The sequence below is a fragment of the Apteryx rowi genome, unplaced genomic scaffold, assembly GCF_003343035.1.
Source record: "Apteryx rowi isolate R43461 unplaced genomic scaffold, aptRow1 scaffold_1021, whole genome shotgun sequence".
Lineage (NCBI taxonomy): Eukaryota > Metazoa > Chordata > Aves > Apterygiformes > Apterygidae > Apteryx > Apteryx rowi.
The window spans coordinates 87,520-107,779 of record NW_020447222.1 but is presented as its reverse complement, the minus strand read 5'-3'; positions in this window follow the sequence as shown (position 1 = coordinate 107,779).

The window sequence follows — 20,260 nt, the reverse complement described above, 5'->3', positions numbered from 1 at the left end:
TAGCAACAGTGTCTTTCGCAGAGTTTTCTACTAAAAAAATTATATTAAAAAAGAATTACTGAGTTGGTGAAGAATAACTGGGCAAGAAGAAGATCTTCCAAAAAATGCAGTTGCTGAAAATGGGACAGAGAACTCCTGCAATTAAAATAAACTTAACCCATATTCAACCTGCCCAGGAACCCTTCCCAGTTGGACATTACCATCCCCTGAAGACTACAAAAGCTGTGTCCGTAGTCAAGCCAATCAAAGAAACAGGTTGCATGGCAAATAAAATTCCCACTTCCCTTTGAATGAAATTAAATTATTTTATTCCTACATGTTGAGGCAGAAAATCTGACGCATATCTGATTTATGAGGATAAGAACATGTTACCTCTTCTCTAGTAAGGGAGACCTTACTGTAGCCTACTAGCCCAGAAACCTTAATACAAACTCTGTGTAATAGCTATCTGGAACTACTGAGACATCCTAATGCCAGCTGACAGCCTTTGAGAAAAGATCATCCAGTATAGTCTATCAATACACAGTGTACTCTAGCTTTTAACTGAAAAAACAGCGAATATGAGGAAAAAATGGTAACATTATGGATTGCCATGAGAGAACACTATCTGTTTTGTTGACTGTGGGTTGGAACATAACTCCTGAAAAATAATGTCACTGTAAAATGAGTTAAGACTCTATTATGTCTGTGTCAGAGGACATGGGGACGGGATTTAGTTCTGATTGTCAGATCGTGCAAACATTAGGAATCAGAGATGGAGGAATAGAAAGGAATAAACAGAATCTTCCTGAGGAGATGTCCTTAGCTCCTTCACTGATTGGAACAGCACCAGAGCTGTCTTCTGTTTCCCCTGCTTTAATATTGGGGTGAAGGTTCTTATTCAAGATATAAATTATTCATATCCTCAGCATCAGATACTGTGTCAAGCATGGTTAGTTGAGCCGCACTGAGACACACTCTAGCTCATACATTCGTGCTGTAATCAAAGGGACTGTGTCATTTCTCTGTCATGCCTAGGTTTCACTACTTGCGATAGCACAGTCAGTTTTTAAAGAAATTTGTCCTGCTTACATAACAATTACAAGATCAGGATGTTTAAATGTTTCCTAGGGAAAGTATCATATGCTGATGATCTGCTGCAGAAACAGTGATACTGCAACTCACTGTCAAATTATATTAGGTATTTAGAGTGAATGTTTGTACTTCGCACCTCTGCATGAGGAAACAATGATTTTCTTGTGGAAAGTTCCCCATCACAGCAGGGACAAAGTTTTTAAGATTGACAAGGGATGGTCAATTCCGGCAGGTGTGGGGGAAATACGGGATTAACCACCACTTTTTGTTGTATAGAAACTTGTAGCAGGGTGATTTAGGGGAAAAGTTTCTCTAACATTTTCAAACTGAGCAGAAGGAAGGGAAAAATATGGGAGTTAACTGCTTCTTCTATTCCTGCTTACTGCCTCTTTCATCAGTCAAGCATTCCCACATGCCCAGAATGCATCTTACCATAACTGCCACATCTTAACTCTTCCATTTCTGTAACTGAAGTATATTGAGCTCCATTCACATTTTGATATAGATATGATTCCGAACCTGCGTGGAGATAATGGATAGATTTTTGTTTAGTCACAGTAAGGATAGACTTTCGCCTTCCTTATCTTGCTGCTGAGGCATAGATAAAAGCATTAAAATTAGGAATTTTGGTGCTAATAAGAAGTTGCAAATTCTTTGCAGCTTTTACACGAAATACTGTAGAGACAGAAGTGCCATCTCTCAGAAGTAATTGCCTTGGTGATGTGGCAGGTGGCACTCTGCCTGCTAGCTTGCCTGCCTGCTTGCCCTCACACAGTGGGGAAGGGGAGAAGCCAGACTCTGGGAATTAGACTGAGGGGAATCCAGCCCAAGGTACTGCTTATACGGTGGGAGGCTGTAACCCAACACTGAGCCTTCTTCACTCTTGCATGCGGGAAGCATTAAGCAAACAGCTCCATTACCACCATGAAACTAATGAAGTTGTATCCTCTCAGCTAAGTCCTCCCCACTATCTATCATTCACTGCATAATGTGTAATGCTCCCTTTTAAAAATAAGCAGTTTTAGCAAAAAAGGCTTCTGATCATTCTAAACAGCGTTGCTGCTGATGTCAAAACGGCATGCTGTGTTCCCACTTGTAATTTATATGAAGAGCACCTGAGTATTAACTATTAGGGCAGAAACAGTCAGCTTTTCATGCAAATCAGATGCACTTCTTGCACTCTTTATGACATGCCAGCCTGTCTTCTTCATTAGGTAAGTATTCAGACTTTGAGCACCATATAATCAAGCATTAAAAGCCAACCACAACTTTTCTAGCTTATCAGCTAGAAAAAAAAGTCCCTTGAAACAAATGGAAGAAGTGATGGAAGACGTTTTGAGAGATAGTATGCAGACAGAAAAGTCAAACAGAGCTGTTATTTTAAAGAACAAGAGCTACAATTACAAACAAATCCCTAATGGAGAATTCTGTGAAACTATTAGGTGACAGTGTGCTTTTTGCTGGAACAGAAAAGGAGTTAAGAAGGAAACAATGTTGAGCAAATAGTTATTACCAGGATACTACTACTAATGGTAATAACATAAGCAAGAAAAAATATTTGTTCTGCATGCTTCCCAAATGAGGGGATTTCTTGATTAAGAATACGGCATTTCTCAAAACTTGGAGAAGTCAGTACTTCTGGTAACTGCTATAGCATAACAAAGACAGGACAGGCAAAATGCTGACGGGATTTCTGGATCAACTGGAATTTTTGCGTTTTAGTAGCATAATCCAAAAGTGATCAGAACTTGCTCAAAAAAATAGTGACAGTTTGGAAAACTGCTGTCAGATTTGCTACTTGAAGTAACTTACACTTAAAATCTTGATCCTATAAACAGTGTCTTGTAGCATAGACAATTTTGGATATCATTCATAAAATACATTATTACATTTATATGGCTATATTATCATTTTAGTCATAAAATTCCTAGTCTGATGTGTGATCCTCACACAAGCATAAGTAAAAGAAAGTGCACATTGAGYGTTTACACATACAGCACTCTATCTGAAAGAGACGACAAACATCTGAGAATCAAGTGAGGGGAGGCAGACATCCATATGGGAGGATTTGGAAAAGGATTTGTGAAAGGAAGCAAGCAATAGTGACCTAGATCCCTTCAATAGTACACATGGAAATGAAAGATAAAAGCTCTTCATTCATTGTCTCAGGCAAGTCAGTCTCGACTTGGGGAATTTTTTCTTAATTTATTGCCACCTAACAAAAACGTCTCATCACTGATGCAGGTATTGAGAAGAGGGGAACACGAACAGTTAAACACGTACTTAAGTGAACATCTCTCTATCCTCCCCCTTCCGCAGTACCTGTCCCCCTGTGCCTGGTCAGCTTGCCTTGGTTTTGGCACCCGTTACGCTCAGCCCTGGGAGGCCTCGCCACGTGTCCCCTCCTGCCCCTGCGGCCGCCATGTTGCAGCCGCGCCTGCGGGGTGGCACAGGGGGCTGCGAGGCGGAGCCGGCTGGAGCTGGCTGGAACCGGCTGCAACCAGCATGGGGCAGCTTGCAGCAGCTCCCCGCCTCCCCGCGCAGAGCGCCCCGCAGCCCCACTGTGGAAACCCGCTGGTTGTGGCCGATGCAGTCGTTCAAAACCAAATTCTTTGGAAGGGGTGAAGAATAAATATTGTGCCAGTGTGTGCTGTCTCTCTGCCCTTTCCCTCATGAAACAGTACTGACCACTGTAAAATGTTACTGCACACAGTACAGCAGAAAATAACATGAGGAGAAGCAGGATGCCAAACAGCAAGGCTGCTTTGCGAGATGGGGAAAAGCTGAACTATTTACCATAAAGACCTAAAACCAAACCAAAACGCTCTTATGACAACCTACCAAAAATGAATAAAGACAAATACAGCTCAACCTGGGAATGAGGCTCTAATTTTAAACTTTGTAGGAATGCTCCTCAGTCTTCTCTGGCCTTGAATATTGGACTATTCACAGGTAGGAGACAAAAGTAAAATGTTTTTCCTTTTGTATAGGCTATCTTTCTAACAAAAGATAACATCTCTTAATAAAAGGAGATTTTAATATCCTCTGAGCAATGTTTTTACAGACTGCTACCTCTGAGTTATTCCCTGTTCAAACTTCTGACTCCTCACAACACCTCTTAATTAGAGACATGATACTGTCAGTCTCCAGGAGGCTTTTGCCATGTGTGTATCCTAGTTTAACCTTGAAGCAAGCTGAAACACAAATAGGATTTCTTGCACAAGTCTCAGGGACTTCTGTAATACAACACCGCAGCTCGCAGTAGGATTTGTGAAAACTTTTGCTGTCCACAAAAGTTTCCTCAGATGTAGGAAATAGAGGAAGCTGTTTTGCCTTCCCGTCTGCTCCTGCTAGAAACAGAGCAGAGCAAGGATAATTTGAGATAATGGGAACGATAAAACTCTTTTTCGTCTTATGATGAACACGGCAGGTTTTGCGACACAAAAATCTTCACACAAACCTTTAATCCAGTCAGTCATGAATCGTGTGGACGCTAGGAATCCACAACATATATTTGGGTTCTCAGAGCAGTAGATTTCACAAAGCCTGATATCAGTGCTTACTGAGAGAAAATTTACTTTCTGTTCACAACCATATCAAGTGTATGGTAGACTGCCTAATTTTCCAGTCTCAAAAAGCCAGTCTAATATAACTAATGAATTGACTGAGTCTGTCATGGTTACAGATCATGCATGTGTTGACTTTAAAAGAACGTGCTAGCTAATGTGAAAGTTGCCTCTCCACGTAATTATAAAGGTAAGGAATTCACTGGATCATTAGGTACTGCATGTATAATAAAATCTGAACCAACAATACTATAATTTTCAGGGTATATTAAATAAAACTGAAGGAGTCAGAATTACTTGCAAAAAATATTTTTGGGGTTATTCAAAAGTAATATAGCTGTCCTTTCAGTTGTTGGTACCTTAAGGAAAGAAGAAAAAAAAATCTGTAGTAAGTAAAAAAAGATGCACATAACAATATGTTTGACATTAGAACTATGATGCAATATCCTGTTTAAAAAAATTTTGTCTATAGCAAAGCTTAAATAAAACTCAGTGATTAAGATTTATTTTAAAATTTAGTTAACTTCTTTCTGTTTGTTCATAAATTATTCATAATCTCTATGAAATTGAAAATCTCCATGGTGCCATCTGTGAAGTCTCAATAATTCTGCTTGAAAAAACAGAAAACAGATTTTCTACACAGTTTTGAGCATCACACAGAATCGCTTATTCCCTTAGATCATAAAAATCTTTCCTACATGCCAATAAAATAGGGTGTTGCATAGCAAGAGCAAGGAGATTTTCAAGAAAAGGCCTGTTTCAGTCAAGAGCTGCAAACTTAGTTGGGGTTGGAAGGGACATCTGGAGATCATCCGGTCCAAGCCCCCTGCTCAATGAAGGGTCAGCTAGAGCAGGTTGCCCAGGACTGTGCCCAGACAGGTTTTGAATATTTCCAAGAATGGAGACTCAACCACCTCTCTGGGCAACCTGTTCCAGTATTCAACCACGTTCACGGTAAGAAGTGTTTTCTGATGCTCAGATGGAATTTCCTGTGTTTCAGTTTGTGCATCCTGCCTCTTGTCCTGTTGCTGGGCACCGCTGAGAAGAGTCTGGTCCCATCTTCTTTCCAGCTCAGGCATTTATACCTCAGGTATTTATACATAGCATAGTATTTTGGGACAAGACTTTACCACCACAACATTTAAGAAGAAATTCAAAGCAGTCTAGAAATGCACAGAGCAGAGTGGGCTACCCAGCACCTGACAAAGTAGGTGGGTCTTGTTAGTGTTAATAGAATCTGATGCCTACCCTTGACGTTTGTTGTATTACATTAATAGCACCTCTAGCTTATAACATTGCCAAAGAGACAGTGACGGAGCTTTTTTGTTTGTTTCAGTGTTGTTGCAGTAATATATTACTAAGTGGAACTTCAGGTGAATACGAGGCTATGAAATATTTAGAAACATTAATAGGGCTTTAGAAAACATGATATGCGATAACTAATGCCCCTGTGTACTCATCAGCATGCTAGAAGTACATTATTTATTACAATTCCTGATTTCTTCAGTAGAGACACACTTAATTATATAGCAAACAAGGACTTATTTAGCAATTTATGGCAGCAGGGAGTTACTCAGATAGGACTCAGGAGGCCTAATGCTGTCTGCTTCCCTTTGCCAACCTCTGTCTATTCCCATCACTGCCTTTCCAACTTTTGCAAAATCTCTCTTTTTTAAAAAAAAGTAGAACTCCTGAAACCTATTCCAATAGCTACATCAGATTCCTGGTTAAAAAAAAAAAAGGTCTTTGAATCTTGGCTAGAGCCTTGCCTCAGTGGGATCTCTCCCCACGCAGCTGCACCATCATATAATTTCCTGGAATAAAAGGCATGACCTGCTGCTTCATTGTGGAATATTCTGAAACTATTTCAACTCAAAATCTTCCAGAAATCTTTCTAACATAAAGAAGAGCATGATTCTTCCCTTTGAGTTATGATGAGAGCTGCAAATTGGTGTTTGTGGTTTAGGTATCATTTTTCTGATGTAGGTGGGCCAAACTTTACCTACAGTGATGCAGTTATATTTGCTAAAGCCATTCAACTGTATTGTTGAAATAAACTAGGCTGTGCAACTTAGAGACAGCCTAGAAAAGAGAGTGGCTCTCATGCAGATGCTTCTTACCGAGAGAAGCCTTTGGTAGGCGGTGCGAGGAAGCTCACTGCTACACGGCTCTGCTAGCCTTGGCACTGAATATCCAGGAGGGAAAGATACAGTTAGTTGAGAATCAGAAAAATTAGGATGATTACAGGCTCACATAGAAATTCTGCCTTTATTTTTTTTCTTTTCTTTTTTTTTTTGGACAATGTGGTATATTGCACCTCTCTTCAGTCAATGCAGATCTTCAGTTTAATGCCCTGTGCCATTACCTTTTCCAGACTTTCTATTCTTTTATCTGCGCTGTCTATAGTCTTAGCAATAGAGCCTGCAGGAAGTGTCAAGAGCTTCTAACCCCTGCTGTACTCCAGAGCTTTGAGCTGCAAAATCCTGACTTTCAGTGGTGCTAATTTATAAGGTACAGTATCTGCAAAGATTTAAAATTTCTACAAATCAGGATGAAACTGGTCAAAAATAAATTTGACTGACAGGACGTTTGCTACTAGATAACAAAAGTGGTCTGTGCTGAATGAAATCTGAAATTCAAGAGGTGCAGAAAAGAAGAAAGAGAAAAACAGAAGAAAAATGCAATGACATGTCTTTTTCTGGTCATATTTCTTTCTTTTCAAATTTACCTGGCTTCCTCTTACTTTGTTGTTATAAACTCCTTGTCTTCACATAGAAGGCACTAAGCTTTGCCTTGCCTCTAATCTTCTATGAAGTATGGTGCTCTGGCTGAGGTTCTCAGTTTTCATTTTTGTTTTCTTCATTATTATAGAGGCTTGCAACTCATACTTCAAAACTGATTGCCTGGAATATTCTCCAAAAATATATGTATCTTTGGAAACTCATAAAGTAAAATTAGTATCTCCTCATAACTAATCTGCTATCTTCAAGTCGCTGTCTTCAGGCAGAGTAAAATGTGGCTTATAGTAGCTATACCAGTTACTAAGAAAATAATTTTTTTTTTGGCTGTATTATATAGTCTTCCTTCAGATTTTGGAGTTAAGAATCCTTATGTATCCTTGTATATATATAAATAAAATAAGAGTGTGGATAATGTCAGTGAGTTCAAGCAGGAACTAATCCTAAGAAAATAAACTTGCTGAAGATAAACTGAAACAAGATGACCATTTCCTAAATAGAAGCAGACCAATTTTGAGATAGAATAACAGGTGCTTACTGATACATTTATGACTTTTCTAGAAACCAACAAACTGAAAGCATATTATTTAGCATTGTAAAGATATGAATTCTCATAGCATAGTAGAAAAAAAAATAGGACTACCAGTTGTTATCAGCTTTTTGAGCCAATATTTTAAGAGTTCTGAGGAAAATAATTGATACGATCTCCAATTTCAGGTAACACAATAAGTGTAACCACATTGGTATGGATAAAGATTTTATGCAGTCCACTTACCATTTATTTGCATGCACAGATATATTTTTTTCAATGAGACATGCAACAGTTCCACTTGCTATGATGGCTGCAAATCTAAAATATTTCTATTGAAGTTGTCTAATTTACAATGTAAAGAAGTATTATTTTTAATGTACCTGCTCACCTCCAGTCTTGACGATGACTCATGTTTTCATTTGTCTTAGACTATACTACATTCCCTAAAGATAATACAAAACACAGCCAAAATTTTCTCATAATAATTTTGGTAAATATCATCTCTGAAATATAGTAATAAAGACATTAAAATAGAGGTTTGGATTAATGACCAAACTTTGAGATCAAGAAGTCAGTTTTCTTAGCCTCATACATACTTCTATAGGACTGAGAAAAGATGTATAGACTGATTTCTCAGTGTCCTTTAAAAGGTCACAGTATCCTGCTCTCCTTTTCACAAGAGATAAAACAGTACTTAATTACTTAAAAAAATATTTTTTTCAGGTTAACATATCTTGTGATTTTCTGATTTTTTCTTATTCTACATTTTAATGCAGTAGGCCAGTGCAGTTAGATGAACATGGTGTCATCTTGTAATGCAGGTGGCTATATTTATGCTTTCATCAGTATTCAATAGGGCAATGGTATTAGCAAAGCTATAAATTTGAATCATTGCAGTTTGGTCATGTGGAAGTCAATACTGCCACAGCCATGGCTACTGGAACAAATAATAGGAGACCAATTTTCCATTATTCATAAAGTCAAGTTATTGTTGTTGTCATTCTTAAACAGTTGTTTAGCTATTTAGTTTGATGGCAGTGAGATAAATTTGTTATGAACATCTTTAATTACTTTTTCTGTCATTTGACGAAACTGATTTTTATCGAGGGAAATTAGACTTTCAAAAGCAATAAAAGTATGGCAGAATCAGCTATGTCAGAGGTCTCCTATACAACAAGAAGAAGTGAAAGGACTTATCAGTTGGTTTCTAATTGAGTCTGACAGGAGGAAAGATGCAATAATAATTTAATAAATGATGCGCACATGCTTTAGGCATACATCCTGTTGGTTTTGCATCATACTGTTGAAAAATTCATCTTATCCCCTTGCCCCCTAACTATGGGAGATAGGAATACCATGTCACTCAAATCATCATTATTTTTGAGTCCATTAAAGTTCTGAAGTGAGCAGAAGGCCCCCATGAAGGAACAATATTTTAAATTCAGTTTAAAGAGCATTAGCTAGATCCAGAGTGATAGACTTCTTGCTCAGACTTTGTGAAATTATATAGGTGAAAGGAAAATCATAATTGTTAGCAACACATTCGTGACCAGCAGAGAAGAAATGCAGACTCTGCTTAGCAAACTATTTCCTCCCTGTTTGTAGCCAGAAAAGTAATTTCTCCATCAATAATAAGATAAGTTTTGTGGGATGCTAAAATATATACAGCTGACATTTGAATAACCTTGTTACACATCTACCAATGAACATAGCAGAGAAGTCTGAAACTTGTACATGGTCAGTTAACCGGGCTGCACTTCTGCTGCATCAAAATCAGTTTTAACCCAGAATTAATTTGATCCATTTTTTTTTTGCTGTGTACTGTGGGCAGCCCTGTTTGTTGCCACATGTCTGAGACTTTTGTGGGAGAGGGGAGGCCTAGAAACAAACTATCGGGTTGCTGGGAAATAAGAAATTATTTTCTGAACACATGTCCCTTTGTAATCTCCTTTCATCAGCAGACATTTCTCAGTCCCAGGATGAAATTAATTCATTTTCTAGAAATTCACACCAGCACTTTCTAAGGGAAAACAAATTAACAAAGCCATACAAAAGCACAGATTCTAGACACAGAGGTGGTAGACAACACTAACAGATTGCATGCCTTAATAATGTAGCAGGAAGTAATCTATAGGCGCTTGATTTAGGAAGACAGAACTCTCAAAATACTGTAATGATAGCCATTAACATTTATGAGCAAGTTGCTGACTATAACACTAGCTTCCTCTTAACTATTTCAGGTTAAAGGCCTTTAAAAAGATGATTCTGCTACTAATGAGAGGATGATGCACAACTACAAACTGTGCATATTTTTAAACAAAATTTAAAAGTTCAACAACTTAATAACTGTAAAACAAAGACACACAGAAAACTTTGAACAGTATTACAATCTGGTAAAACAGAATATACTGCATTATAGAGCATATAGAAGCTTTCTGTGCAGTATGAAAGAAGAGAATGTCAATGAATGACACTTTTACTTGAGAGATGATAAATAAGTGGTGATATATAAAGCAATCAAAGAGGTTGCTTCTCAGAAAACCACTCAAAATGGTCTGCTGAGGCTAATCAGAACCAACAACAATTAAAAAAGCTAAGATTATATAGTAAAATGATATGAAAACAGTAGGAATGGAACAAGACAGCCAATATTTGGTCATGTCAAATACTGCTTATAGAAATAGTCAAAGGTAAATGAATGAAACATGGTAGGTTTTGCCTGGCTAAGAAGGAAGACTTTGATTCTGCTATTGCAGAAATTATAAAATATAAATTTCTGCTAAAAATATTAAAGCTATCTAATGAATATTATTTTACCGTAATGTTTCAGATATTGATATTGTTTCTGTCTATAATTATTAAGACGTGGACTGAAATTATATCAGTATTCTTATCCTCAGATTTCTTTTTATTCTTTTAAGGTTTTTGATAGACTTATTTGTAAGAACATTGCTTTTTGGGATGATTTCCTTTTGTTGTTTAAAATGGTGTGGAAGTAGCTCTTGATATACTAGAATGAGGGAGCAGGAGGGAAGAGAGGAAATGGAGCATCAAATTTTCTGTGTTAGAACACCAAAATGCAACATTATATCATTAAAAAAAAAGAAAAAAAAACACAGTTCAATCAATTTTCTCATCTAGGACTTTGGAACACTATTTTCCTTTAAAATGCATTTGTCTGAGGATTGTGTGAAAAATTGTAATAGGTGTTATGATAAATTTTCGGCCCTTCTATTTATACTAGGTCATCATCATTGTTATGAGAACTTACTTTTTCTTTTGAAACAAGACAATTTCTACAAAACAGAGCTGTTTTCAAAAAAAAAAGAAAAGAAAAATAAATAGTTTACATCACAAGCAGGTCTTGACAAAGATAAAACGTAAATTAGTAGCTGGTACATCAATACTACCTAATAACTGTATCTATTCCACTTTTAGTTCACTGTAGAAATAAATATCCTAAACATTGTGAGCTAAGTCTTCCATTTCTTATTCAAGCAAAAATCTGACAATAGGAGTTTGCTGGAAAAAGTTGCACAGTAGTTAGTCCTTAAAAGAATGGAAGGTCTTTTTTGTCTTGATTTTCAAGAACCAGTTCAGATCAGGTGCAAAGTAAAGCAAAAATGTGTCTAATTACAGAGCTTTGCTTTCTTGTGGGGTATCTCATAGGGGCTCAGCAAGAAGATGCCCCAGTTTCCCAGTCAGCACTGTCCCTCTCTTTCCTTTGCTTTTAGCTGCTTAGAAGCAGTACAAACTGAGTTGACTTGGGCCATCACAGTAAATACCTCCAAGCCTGAATGTGCTGTTGGCACCATGTACAGATTGACCTGATCTAGCACTGAAGTTGGTTCTACTCTGAGCAGTAGGTTGGACCTCCAGAGGTCCCTTCCAACCTAAATGATTCCATGATCACACAGCAAACCTAGGAAGCACTGGTTTAAAATAAACAGGGAAAACAAACAAGAAAACACTCATCGAAGTGCTAGACAGTTACTTGTGAAAGAGACACTTTGAATCTACTATGCTCTCCACCCCTTCCTTACCTCAGCACAATTTTTTTTCCTCATCCCTTCTCCTTCTGGGACCCAAAGGCTCCCAGAGAAAGATTCAGTTTGAGATTAGTGTATCTGTATTTGAGCATCTACATATCTAAGCTCCTGCTATAGTCAAGGAAGCTGTAGTCAACACAGGGAATGATGATTTAGTCAGTGCAATCAATGGAGTCTAGAATTCAATATGAATCTATTTTCCCAACGAGCAACTATGCATCTACTTTAGGGAATGCAGAGCCACCTGCCCTCCAATTTCCACTGAATGCAGGTTGCTTTTGACTGGAAAGGGAGCCACTTAGTTCCTCATATGTAGACATCCCAGTTCAGGTGTTTTAGTCAGGAGCTGGATCCCACCCCCACTGGTGGCCATATGGGAGTCAGCTGTATTCTGCACTTTGCAAAAATAAGGGGAGAAGGACCATGTGTAGGTAGAGAGGAAGAGGTGCTCAGCCTGTCTTTGCACCTGTCCCCTTCTCCCTGCAGAGCTGAGAGGCCCCAACTCTACAAAAGTGAGTATGGAAAGGGTAGGGGCCTGGAGGAGCAAGTATACAGAGAAGGGACAAAGGCACGTGAGCCTGGGCAGCAGCAACAACGGAAGAGCAATGCAAAGTCAGACATAAGGCCACTGGTGACAATATTGACACCTAGTAAGTTTGATACCAAACTACACTTACAATCACTACATTATTGTTGTATCATTTCTTGCCCTTTGATAATGGCAAGATTTTAGTATGAATGTTGATCTAATACTTTTTTGTATTCAGAGTCACGCTGTGCTTTTAGCATTTTGTGTCACTTTCTCAGTATCATGCGGAATAGTATTTAATGTCCAGCTATGTTATCTTATCGGCACCCTTTACACTGAAGAAGTAGATATGAGTCTGCTGTTGCTGGAGGTGTTCTCTGCTGATGCCTATAAACTGAACCAGGATGTTCTTAATCTCACAATGAGTGTTCTCTAAATGGAAGCACCTGTACATAATGCTACAGCTATGCCATTAAGTTCTTACTTCACAACTCTGAAATTCCTTTAAAATCTAATTTTAACAATAAAATCTTTCTAATTTGATTCCATATAAAAACACCCACTTCTTTTCCATATGAGAGACAATTTTGCTATGCAAATGAGAAATTCTGTTTGCTTATTGGTGTGGTGCCTCTCCATATCCACTTCTGTAAGAAGGATGCCTAGATTGAAGATACAATTTCTCAACAAGGTATTTACCAGGGTTAGGTGACTTATCATAGTAATTTAAATTCTTCACTGATGAAAGTACAACTGGCAGCAGACATAGATGCATACTAATACATGTGTTATCCCTGCCTGAAATTACTGGTGCTTGGCCCTTTAAAGGCTCTTTGCATAGTAAGTCTTGGCTGTTGTGTTGGTAATTATATTACTATTGCTATATGGCTGCATATTCAACTACACATCAAACGAATTTTTTTTTAAAATTGGGTATGCACAGTCCAACTAAGTTAATATATAAAAGGAAAAAATGTAAAAAAACCAGTTCATTGAAAGGCAAAATACAAAAAAAATTCTTTCAGTGAGTGTTCCAGGGAATCCCAGTGTCTTAACTAACAGGGGAATTGCAATTTAGAGGAAAAAATCTTCATGTTAAACTTGGTTGAATAATTTTTGACTTGGTTTTATTTTAGAATTATTAAATATTCATTTTCTACTCTCCTTGAGAGGATGTTGATGAGACCTCAGTAGCACTCAAACTGTGATGGCAAACAAGAATTTCTAGTTTACAGGCAGTTTCTTCTGTATCGCTTGGAGTTGAGGATACAGTTTTAGCCAAGTTTCGTTTGAAATTTGGCATTGACATTCAGCTGCTTCAGTAGTAATAGTGGAGTTCAATGCAAAGGCAGCAGTGGTCATCTTGTGACTGCTAAAGTAAAATAAAACAAATTAAGGAAAGTCTTAAATATGCATCAGCCTTCCCTTCCCCTTCTTATCACATACTCAGTAATAAAGTACAATATTAATCTCTTAAACTAGACTAGGAAAAGAACCAGTTAGAAATATGGTAACAGTTGTGTACTGTCTGGGAGATTGACTGAATGAGCTGGCTTTCCATGACATTCTGCTCATATATAAAGATGAATTAATGTTGGCACTGCTTTTGGCCCTCTGCATTCAGGAATGTAGAATTCATTTAATTGGAATTCTGGAAACTTTTGCCAAGGACCAAACTGAATCTTCCCAGAACTAGCGAGGCATAGACCACTCCTGCAGAGAAGTGTTGCAAGGTTTGACAACCAATTGCTGACCTATGCTAGAATGAATACAAGCCTTAGATTGATAGGCAGGACTGCTCAGTAAGTCAATTACAAAAGATTTCTTTGTTTCTCTTTTTTAGTACATGCCTCTAATTAAAGGAATATTTTCCTTATGATTTATGCAAGTGTGACTAGCTCCCTAGGAATGTTTCTTTCCCCAAAGTATGCTGACTTTAACTATGACAATGGGTTTTCTGTTAAGAGTTACCTATTTTGTCACTTTTAAATTTATGTCAGTCATACTTCTTCAGAATAATCTTATCAGTAGCAAAAAGTGATACTCTGGAGTGACAGATTGCTCCTATGCAATTGCCTTTAACACTATTTTCCACTATACTAGATCAAGACAACATTTTATAAAGTGAGCAACAAATTAAAAATAGAATATATATTTTTAAAACACCTGCTGATCAAATTAAAGTCTTCCGAGTCAGATGAATTTGTCTCATATACTATTAATAATATAACTAGATGCAGTAAGTGGTATAACCTTCTTTGTCATAGTTTCTCAGCTGCCAACACATTAATCCAATGTTCTTATTGGTTATTCCTGACACTTTCTTTCTCTTTTTAGTTCCCTTTTTTTGTGGCAGAATCTGTCCATTCACATTGTTGAGCAGCAAGTGAGGTGAAATAAGATGAAATGCAAGCAGCTACTACAATTTAGTAAATATATTGCTTCAAACACCTCACCTGGCAGATTCAGTCTGTTCCTGTCTATACAGAGGAAGGCGATGCATTATTTATGGTAGTTCCCACACCCTGATCATTCTTATGTAAATAAAACAAAGCAAAACAGTACAAAACACAGTAAAGAAAGAACCTGCTGAGCAGGTGCTTACATCTCTTGTCATGGAATTGAACAAACTGAGTTGCTTTATATATTCTTTTCCTTATCAAGAACAGGTCAGACTTTAGATTGGATCAAACCTAAAAAACTGTTTATAGTGTATATAGGTTATATTTTAATGAAGATAAAAATTGTTGTGATGCTTCAAGGTCATGTTGCGGAGCAGTTGTTTACAGTGGTACATTACGCTGCTACCAAGAGGGCATACTTCATGATCAACTATTCTTTTGTCCCTCTGTCTTCTTGACCCCATACACCCAAATTGTTTTGAATTGTGTTTGATGTGGTTACATCTATCAGTTCTGGTGTTGATGAGGGCTCTATTTCACTCTAATTGCTGACAAGAAAAATATTAAAAGGACAGTTCCTCACACAAATAGGTTCACTAAGTATTTTGAATACTGACTTACACATCTGAAAAATAGAGTGTATTTAGCTATATTTGGCTCAGCATTACACCACATACAATCTCTTTGAAATCAACAAAATTGAATAGGGAGTAAACCTGAGTAGGTTGGCATGCTGTGTGTATTTCATAGGCAGCATCAAATTAAGATCATCTCAAGCTATCTACTGTGCATCAACAGCAACAGACTTTGTTATTTCCTATTTGCACACACTTCTGTTGTGGTTGTTTATCTCCCACTGGAGTCCTATCTTGCTGCCATCTATTATCACCATAACTCCCTAATGTGGCTGTATTTTTTGTAGCTATTTCCTGTGAAATGAAAGAATGTGCAAAACAGGCAGATCAGCATGCCCTATTTTTTCCCCTATAAACACTGCTACATATGGAGCATGCTCTCCCTTCTTATTACGGGAATATCTTTCTTGTGGAATTCTCAGGTTCTGGATAATTTTAGAGTTTAGGCCACATAGGCTGTAGAATTTAGGTCACTTAGTGATCTTTTCCATAAGGAAGATGCTTGATCTTCTTTGAGGGTTTTTCTGTCTTTTCTTGCTAAGCTTTGCTTTTAGAAGTTTAGGCACTGAAGAAAAATGCAAATCCAGTGTCTACTGTGACATATGAAAAGCTGTGATGTACACTATCTGCATATATATGTATTTTAAAATTGCATAGGCATGACCAAAATTTAGTAAGTATCTTTAAGTGCTATCTGTGCATAAGGCAGCACCTAAGACAAGGTCTAAAGTTATGAAAACCTACGTTTTCCTGTACAGTGACACAGAAGAGAATTTCTTTCTCTTTTGCAAAACAGAAAACCCTGCTCAGCAAGAAGTTAAAGATAGCTAGTTAATAAAAAAGCACTTAAAGAGCTGCTTAATTTCTTTTTCAAATGGCCCTTATTAATAAAAGCATGGGCTTATATTCTGCAAAGTGGGCAAAACTGTAGCTTTGCTCTGCTAGTCCAGCATATGAGATATGATGATATGCAAAAAATCTAGCGTTCATGTTGCAAACACTGATATACATATCAGAAATACATAATTCCCAGGAAAGCAAGTGATAGCACATATTTGGGACCAAGCAAGGTTCAAATAAAATTTATCATTTGACAAAAGTCTGTTGCTGAAGTACTCCTGCTCTAGACAGTACCTTAGGCCATGTAAGAATACTCTCCACTTACACAGTGGAGTTGAAAAGCTGTCAGACACTGGAACTTCTGTGTTTATATAGAAACAATTCAAAAAGTAGGGCACATTTAGAGAATTTATTGCTGTCCAAAACTGTAAGGCTTAGTCCAGACCTAGTTACTTCTGTGGAGCCAACTAGAAATGGACAGAGGGCAAATCAGTATAACTAGGAACCTAATCTCCTTGGCAGACAATATTCACTTGTTTCAGAGGCCAGGGATGTGTGTGTGTGTGTTTGTTGCATGCATTCACAATCAATCCAAGCGCTGGTTTATCAGGCAGCGCTACCCACTCTCGGTGTTGATGGATGAACAGCTGAGAAGGAGGAAAAGCTGGAGAGAGGCCAAGGGCCTGTGAAGTGACAGTGCACAGCTGGCATGGCAGACTTAACACAGGCAGATTAATGAGTCTCAAGAGGTAGGTATGGACTGTCCCTATTAAAGATACTGCCTCAGGTTGAAGCAAGGGCAAGAAAACTTCAGTCAGAATTTTACAGGCATTGCCTAGTGAATCTTTATCCAGGGGAAAAAAAATTCACTGCAGCTCTGACCATTAGAAAAGTTGCAGCATAATATTCTGTTGATACCTGGCCATTATTGAGAAGCTGAGGACATAATCTTTTTCCTTTACTTCTATTAAGGTGATTAATACCACCATCTTCAGAGTTTGCTCATCGGAGACCAAAGATGGTCTTTGCCATGTGGAAAATGATATACAAGGTAGAACAGTGTGGGGACAGTTGTGTTCTTGCCCAACCATTCATTTGTTCCTCCTGAGCAACTGAAATATGATAGCCTATGAAATGCAATGTGTTTTCAATCATACCTGATCAGCACAGTTGGCATTTCAAATGTCACCTATCCTGGACATCCAGATAAAGCATAGCTTTTGCACCTGGCTGAATAAAATGAATCTGGGACAGGGGAGATGGGAGGGAGGAGGGACCTTCTTAAAAAGAAATCTGTAAAATTGTCTGCACCATTAAGTAGTTTCAGAATTGAGTTAATACTCAATAACAAGTTATGATGAGGACATTCCTGCCCCCCCCCCAAAGACTGTATTTCTATATAAAATAATTTAATGCCGAATACATGCGTGTATGTATATGACATAGAAAATAATTGTCATGCTTTGAACACCCAGAAAATATATTCCCAGAGATCTTGTTCCTTGGGATGAGAATAGGAGATAGATCGAATCAACTTTAAAATATTTTCAGAATATATCCTCATTTGGTGTGAAACATTTCTGACTAGGTGCCTTTTGGTTAATGAAAGAGAAGAAAACCCACAAAGATATGAAACATACTGGCAACAGCAATAGAATATAAAATATGCAGTAAATAAGAGCAATTCTATTGTTAAGGAGTCTTTCATCTACCCGTGTGTGTAAGCATGGATAAAGGCTTGACATTTCCCTTGATGACGTTAAAGACGGAGCAATATTAAGCCTTGTACAAAAGTTCAAGTTCTTATAAGTCCCTCTTGACTTTCTTACAAAAGCTTATAAATTCACTGCATCCATCAATTACAGGTGCAATGATGAAAGGCAAAGATTAAAGTTACTAATATATACATTCTTCATTCTAATGTTTTATCTGTGAGAACATTCAAGGAAAAGAATGAAAGAGAAATATTGCTTAATCTCTGAAAAAAGACTGATTTTGCTGCTTCAGTTTATAATCTCGAGATTTGCAGGTTTAGAGGGCATTTTTAATGGGTTTCTTACTTGGGCGATTTTTTTGCTTTTGCCTTATGTTATAAATAAAACTCCATTTGATTATGTTAATTTTCATGAATAATATTTATGATTAAATCTTAATCATATGAAATAAATGTTAATTTCAGCTGGATTTCACCCCAGTCTATTAAAATTAACCCTTAGGGTTAAGCTTAAAACCTCTTCTCCTTGCTAAAGGTTTTCTACAATGTTTATTCACTAAAATATGAATTTCCGTATTTCACATTCTTGAAGAGAAGGCCTTCATAAGCAATATTTTACATTTTCAAAGAAGTAGAGAGCCTGGAGGCAACAGAAGAAAAGCATGACAGTATTTTTTTTTTTTTTTTTTTTTTTTTAAGTCTTTGCAGCAGTAACAGAAGCAATAGCATGGGTAACATAGTACTTTGCATATCAGATTCACTGGTGATGAAATCCTGGAAGGTGCTGTGGACTACACCCACATTCTTCACTATGATAGAAAGAAAATGTCAATAATACCACTTCATCAGATATGCATGGACAAATGCAGGCTTCCCAATAAATTCACAGACACATTTGGACACAGGAATCTTTTGAAGAAAGTTAATCTCATCCCTCTGCACACAGAGCCAGGTTATAGTAAAATGGCATCAGATACACGATACAGTAAGGGATGTCACACAGTCCTTTAGCTCTTGCTTTTATCAATTCTCATTTCTTCCACTAGGAATTCTCTTTCCCAAGCTTGGGGTGGAAAAGCATATGGCTCCTTTTAGCCTCTGTCAGAAGCAGCAAGGTAGAAATAGGAATGCTATTCCCAGTATCTGAACAGCAAACTGGGAGTAGAGAGCCCTGATTTTTATTCAGCAAAGTGGGTGTAGGCTGGGTCCTCTGCAACCACCTTCCCTGCTGAACAGAGGTCTGTGAATCTTGATATTAAACCTCTGTTGAAATGCATGAACAATTTACACCCTAAAAAGCTATTGTCTGAAGCTATCTGAAAAATTCAGGTAGATACGGTAATACCAGAGGCCAGAATCACATTTTCAAGTTTTCCTTTGAGTTGTGAAAGCTGACAGGCTTTTTTCACTGCTTTTTCCCCCAAGATGAAAGCAGACATTCTGCTACAAGCATAAGAACCAAGAGGGCTGGGGATGAGTTTATGATGTCCAGGCTTTCATAACACTCTGTCTGAATCAAAGACTGATGCTAAGAACAGTGTAAAATCACCTCAACTCTTGCAAGCAGACAGTAATAGAAGGCTCCAGTTGCTCTCAGAATTATGTTTTCTTACTTTTTCTCCATGGTACAGCCACCTTTCTATGATTACCTAACAAATACCCCCAAAATAGCTGCAGGTGATTCAATGACAAAATTTGTTTAAATTAGTTATGAAGGACTTGAGCATCCATTTTAATCAGTGTAGCAAAACAGATCAATGAAGATGCAAATATTATTATATTCTTAATGAAAAATGATTTCAAAATGTAGCAGGCAAGTTCAAGATATATGAACTTATTTTTCAGTGTAAGAAACTAATGAAGATTTACCTGATTCAAGCATAGTCAGTCAAACCTTAGAGGAAAAAGTAGGAAAACAAGTATCTAAGAACAATTGAAGCTATTTCTGTGTCACCTTTAATTTTTAAGCTGTTGCTGAAACAGTGAGTTAATTGGACTTGCTGAACCAATCCTAACCTATTTTTATCAAAGTTTTAACAATTTTAGTTTGCAAAAGGACAGTGCAAACAAAAAGATAGGGATCTTCTGTTCCAAATAATTTATTCATTATCCAAAGGGACCAGTAGTATTACAGTAGGCTTCTAAAGGGCTAATGTTCCCAAAATGATGAACTGTCATAAA